This window comes from Hipposideros armiger, unplaced genomic scaffold (assembly GCF_001890085.2).
Source record: "Hipposideros armiger isolate ML-2016 unplaced genomic scaffold, ASM189008v1 scaffold_139, whole genome shotgun sequence".
Classification (NCBI taxonomy): domain Eukaryota; kingdom Metazoa; phylum Chordata; class Mammalia; order Chiroptera; family Hipposideridae; genus Hipposideros; species Hipposideros armiger.
The window spans coordinates 965,520-971,665 of NW_017731489.1; the positions used below are offsets into that span (position 1 = coordinate 965,520).

At 41.5% G+C, this 6,146-nt stretch overlaps 1 long non-coding RNA gene across 1 annotated transcript; it reads right to left on the reverse strand.

Annotated features, from left to right (window-relative positions):
- Positions 1-264: 264 nt before the first annotated feature.
- LOC109386805 (uncharacterized) lies at positions 265-5,331 on the reverse strand. The gene is made up of 2 exons (XR_002124851.1): positions 5,065-5,331; positions 265-451 (listed from the first exon to the last, which is right to left on the reverse strand). It is a non-coding gene; the product is annotated as an uncharacterized LOC109386805 (long non-coding RNA).
- Positions 5,332-6,146: the final 815 nt, after the last annotated feature.

The window sequence follows — 6,146 nt, forward strand, 5'->3', positions numbered from 1 at the left end:
TGAAAAACCTATCATTATAAGTAACTGGTTTTTGGAGTCAAACCAAATTTATTCAAAAACAAGAAGCAAATATTCTTATTACCTTTGAAATATATTGTCCCTATAGCTTCAAACTTGAATATACTCTGAATCTACCTCCAAAAAGTTCCCATATAAATGAGTTTATTGTGTCTCCTTTTCACCTTCTACATTTCTTGTGCTAATGGACTTCTATTTTAATCTAACTATTATTCTTTTAAATATCACATTTCAAAATGCAGCACATAAAGACGAGCTATGCAGTTCTTTATTTTCTCACAAGCTAGAAATGTAATCAGCCTACAGCACCCGTCACCTTGGTGATTCGGTTTCTTCTTCTTCTCTGTTCAGTATGGACCCTTAAGGCCCAGGAGTTGCACCTTCAGTTTAGTTGATCATTCTTCTCAGACAGAGGGGGATGTTTTTCTTGCCACTGCAACATAAAATTTTACATTTTCTTTATTTTGCCTCTTGTTTCAAATATCTGTCCTATGCGTCAAAGCTTTAGACTTATATTTCCATTTCCTCTAGAAGTCCGCTCTCAACTTTGTTTTCCAAATCTTCTTTTTTATTTTATCTAAAACATTGAATGAGTGTTCTGTCTTCTTCGTGGCTAGTGTCTCCATGCCTTCCTCTTTCTTTCGTTTATATTGATTATCTTACATTTACTTTTATTGACTCCCTAAACTGGGTTATCTGGGCCTTCTCTTTGATTCATGAATCCTGACTTGGCTTCCACTCTCTCCCTCCCTCCTTCTCTCTCTCTCTCTCTCTCTCTCTCTCTCTCTCTCTCTCTCCATATATATATAGTTCATGAGTGGTCTGTAGACATGGGATTGGGGATGATAGTTTTATATTTACTTATAAGAGACTGACAGGATTCGAGGATGAGGGGTAAACTGGATTAAAGCACAAGAGCTATATGTCAGAGAAATGTCAATTATATTCAGGAAATTTGCTTATAATCTCTATAGAGAGGGGGTGCCGGGGTAAAGGGTCTGATGATGAAGATGACAGATGAACACCTACAAAGGATAAAATAAAAGGACCACGTCTCCATGGTTATGAAAATCTATAAGGGAAAACACTAGTCATCAGAGAAAGAAAGAACTGGAGCTAGAGCAGAGGTCAAGGGTGAGGTGAGGTCTTAGAGTACTGACCATAAAACCTGGAAGAGGAGCAAATTAGGTGCCAATGGTACAGAAAGGGATCAATATTAGACTGAGACTAAGGAGGGTGTATTGGAGTTCCACAGAAGAGAGAATCTAGAACAGGGGAAAGAAGGAGACTGAATGTGGAAAAAGCCAGACTTGGGCGTGTGCTCTGCAGATTCAGCAGCTGGCTGAATACCTCTGATTTAGGCCTCCGGGTAGAGTTCCCTGAAATAGCAAGGCCTCCAAGACAAAGGAAAGTAACAAAGTAAAGGAGTTGATGTTTAAAGGTGAGTTTAAGCCCTGACTCTGCTCCTCAGAGCTGGGTAGTCTGCAGAAAAGGGAATTTGGGGAGCTCAGTGTTTCAAGGCAGATATTTATCATTATTTTTCTTTAATTTCTTCTTATTTTGTGTACTGTATATTCTCAGTCACCTATCACAATTAGAGGAAGTCCTGCATTTTTCTCCTTTGTTCTGTCCCCCTCTTGTTAGGGGTGGGGACATTGTAAAGATTCATTGAAACACGGTATTTAGAAGCACTATATGAGTAAGAGAGCACAAAAGCTGACTGCAACCACCTGAACTAGGAGTGGTTTTCTGGATGCTCTTAGTTCTCACCCTCCAAGTAAGATAAAGTAAACCCTGACTGTAACATCATAAGATTTGGGGGTGAAGTGTTTTTCAACAAACATTTATCAAGCCTGACGTAGGCATTTGGGCCTGGGCTAAGCAATGGAGCTCCAAGATGAAGACCTGCCTGCTACTCAGATCTGCAAGAGAGGCCAGGAGCAGCCAGGCTTGTGGAGCCTGAAGTTACGGTGATTTGCAGGGCTTTCTTTAAGGGAAAAAAATACTAAATTACACATGTAAACTTACGTCTGAAAGAGAAATGTTATTTACAGCGAGAAAAGAAATGACAACAAATTCCAATTTTTAAAAATCTGATGAATGCCACAAGTATCACAAAATCCAGGGGGAAAGTACGCAACATCGAATTTTTCTTAACTAGCTGCATAACAAACTTCTATAACCTTTTCCCTTTATATTTTGACTGTATACTTTTTGATCACCTCTTCAAATGACAATGATTTTTTTATAATTATTTTTCATAGACTGAAATGCAATTCAGTCTCTCCTCAAGCATAGTTCATTGAACTTTTTTATTATTGATCAATTTGACTAAATGTGATTAAAGGCTAAATCACTCTTTTACAATTTTACATATTTAAAGATTAGAAGAAAGGTCACTACATCTAAGCACCTGTTTCCCCTAAATGTCCTTATCGGCCCAGCACCCAGATGACAAGCTGTTCTCATTATGATGCAGCCTCAGGCCTCCCTGCTGGTGAGTGTTCGTGTGCAATGTCTGAGACAGCCCCACGGGCAGCAAGACTGTTCCTGGAAACCACCCCTATATCAGGACAGCTAGTGTCACTTAGCTATACATGGAAGTGTTTATGAACCACATAAATGCATCTGATGAAATCTAAATAAATGTCTAACTCAACTCACCCTGAACTGGATCCCGCAAATGCCCTTGGCCAGTTCAAGCTACCCGGTGTGAAGAGACATGTGCCAAGTGGGGTGGGGACAGGGTGGAAAGCAACAGAGCACTTACTGCAGTTAAAACAGATTACATCTTCAAGTTCTACAAAGATCTATGACCTCATGAACATGTGATCCCCAGGGCCTTGGAACGGGCCTTAGCAAATGAAGTGTCCGGATGCTCAAGTTTTATTAACCTTCATGTAAATCCACCTCTGAAGAGGCAGTGGGTGAGTGAACAAAAACTCCGCAGTGGAATTGAACTGGGAGCCGAATCTGGAAAGATAAAGACACATTTTTTAGAAGGTCAGTGAGAATGGCCAGGACTAGTAGGAGGTGCGAGTAAAAGAGACAAGGAATGGTAAGAACAGAAGGATAATCAAGTGAGAATGATGCCTTTGAAGAGTTTTAGAGAAAACTCAACAAGGAATGGCTACCTGCTGGGTTGGGTCCAAGTAGATGAGAACATGAAGGAGTCTATTGGATTCAGCAACTAGGAAGCCATGTGGTGACCTTTGACACATTTCAGGGATGTGGTGGGAGTCCAGGACTGATTTCAATGTGCTGAAAAGTGAGAACTGATTATAAGGAAGTTGACGTTTTGAGTCTATTCCTGTAAGAAGTGAGCCTGGGAAGGGAAGAAGAGGTAGATTGTTGTCGTTACAAGACATCTCTGAGATAAGGGAATCTTCATTCATATGATTTTTTAATTGAAGAAGAGTGTGACCAAGCATGTTAAGAATATGCTGGGGGCGGCCGGTTAGCTCAGGTGGTTGGAGCGCAGTGCTCATAACACCAAGGTTGCCGGTTTGATCCCCACATGGGCCACTGAGATGCGCCCTCCACAACTAGATTGAAACATCTCCTTGACTTGGAACTGATGGGTCCTGAAAAAAATGCACTGTTCCCCAATTAAAAAAAAAAAAAAAAAAGAATACCCTGTAAGGCAGCTGCTAAGAAGAGAGACATTTCCCTGGTCTGAGCAAAAGGTCTCCATCTGCTCATAATTTCACCCACCTGCTTGTCAGGGATCTAGAGTTCTCTGGAATAGCTTACCATGCCAAACAACTGAGCAAGCGGGCAAGCGAGCGAGTCCTTAGAAGAGCCTGTACCCACTCATTGCAACATAGTCCACGCCTTGGCCCTGCGATCCACAGACCAAAAGTATAGCTGTTCGCATTCTGTTCTCCTCAACTACCATCTTCCAGCCTCACCCCTCCCCGTAATCCTCTGTTTCTGTGTGTCTCTTCCTCCACACCCTTTCTTTTCTTTTTGTGATATGAAATATTTGCCATTATTGTTCTTCAAAGGTATAGCTTTTAAATGGCTGCATAGTATTCTGTAACATGGATTCGTCATCGCTTATTCTAAATTTCTTGTTGGACATGTGGTCTGCTTCAAGATAATTGTCAGTTATCTAAATTTTTGTGTACAATAGTCGTTTGTTTCCTGAGGATACATTTCAAACCATTTCAAGAAATGGAATCACTTGCACAAAGATATGCGTGTTTTTATGCCTTTTGACACACATTGCTAAGTTGCTTTCCCAGTAGCTCAAATGTTTGATGGTAATGAAACACCAAGAGGCCCGTCAGCTTTTGCATTTGGTAACACATTTGAATAACTCACAATAAAATGGAAAGCCTGAAGCAATCGTCAGACACATTTGGGTAAAAACTAGATTTGATTGTTTTTGCCTGTATTTTGAATTTACTAAGTCATGGAGAACTGGCCTTCACATTTTCCACTTATTGTGAACACTTATTAAGATAAATTTAATTGCTTCAGACTTGCAGTTGAATTTGAATTTCTCTGGTTCCCAGACTGTAGTTACTGCCCTGACTGGTCAGCCTGGGGTGAAAATCATTTCTTGGCAGGCATCAGGTATGTTATGCCCGGATCTAGAAACATGAGAAAGGTTCTATCCACCAAATAAACAAACAAACAAACATGGTGGATGCATAAGGGGCAGCCAGCCCAAGACAATAAACCAAAGCACGAGGAGAAAGGCTGAGAGACCCACCACCCACCCTGCAGCCCCGGGGAGTCCTGGACCCTGACCTCTCTCTGGTCATCTCTTCGGCCCCCCCCAGGTTCCAGGATCTTGCTGAAGAGCCTGAGGACAAATGAGATGCTAAAAACAGAAGCAAGCCTTTTCCAGAGGCTTCCTCTCAGAAGATTTTGCTGAATTTCTGGGAATGTGTAAGAAGCCCAGGCCACAGAAAGCCTGGGTGATCCGTGAATATAAACACATCACCAGGGGAAATCCAGCTTTATGTATTTTTAACAAAAGCCCCTTTTAAACATGTCTTGGTTTTAAAAATGCTACTTTTTCCAAATTATACTTACATAGTGGCATCAACTAAGAAAGCTCTTTGATGAAACGCTGCCTATTTCTGAAAGAGCAGAGATGAGAAAGACGTGGGCGGGAGCCATGTTTGGTCACAGCTTCTCAGCTCCCGAACTTTGATCGTGGGACAGAGATGGGGCAAGACCATTATGCCGCCAATTCACAGCCTCAAACTGAAACTTGTTAATAAGTCGTGTCTCACCCAGTCCAGTAATGATCAGCAAATCGCTGGAACACTGGCCGAGAGGCCCAGACATCAGGACAGTATCAACTAACAGCTGACACTGTCAACTAAAAATAGTACTTTGCATTTAAATGGGTGACTCAGACTTGATTCTTGATGCTTGTCTGTGATAATACTGTACATAGGAGGGCTGTTTTAAAATGGTTTTCTCTTCTGTGAAAGGAGGATTTTATTGGAACCATCTGGGCTGTGAGCTCAGACTCAGCTCTGTGGGAGTTGGGTGCACCCATACTTTGACCTCCCAGGCCCCGGAGGCACTTGGCACTGTTAGCCTCGTAAGCACATCTGTGTACTTGACTCCCCAGTCCAGCTTACCAGAGAACCAGAGGACAGCTCAGGAAATTCTGTCAAAGTTTGAAATCATTTCCAGAAACTTCTCCCTGTGTACTCTTCCTATTATTCTTCTTCATAAGATGGGAGCAAATAAAAGGCTAGCTCGTCAAGGACATGAGCTAAACAGTCCGGGATACTCCTTGGCCGAGATGGTGAACTGAGGCACCAAACGTTCCTTTCCAGAACGTGCCCAAATGCATAATAAATTGAATGTGTTGGCCAAATTGACTAGATAGTTGTTTAACGAAGTCTATAATGAAACTTACATTTGTTGTTCATTGGAATTGAATGTTTTTTCATTGAAGCTGTTAACTATGTCTTGGCTAATCAGATTGGTCAATGTTCTTCTAATTTCAATCAGTTTCATAATGTCAGTGAGGGATGTTTCAGCTGTGTGGTCAAGCTGTTTTTTGCCACGGTGAAATGTATACCCACCAAAGCTAGACAAGTTTTTGTTTTATGTGTAAGCTTTCCCTTCCCCTCAGGTGTTTTCCTGCCTCACAG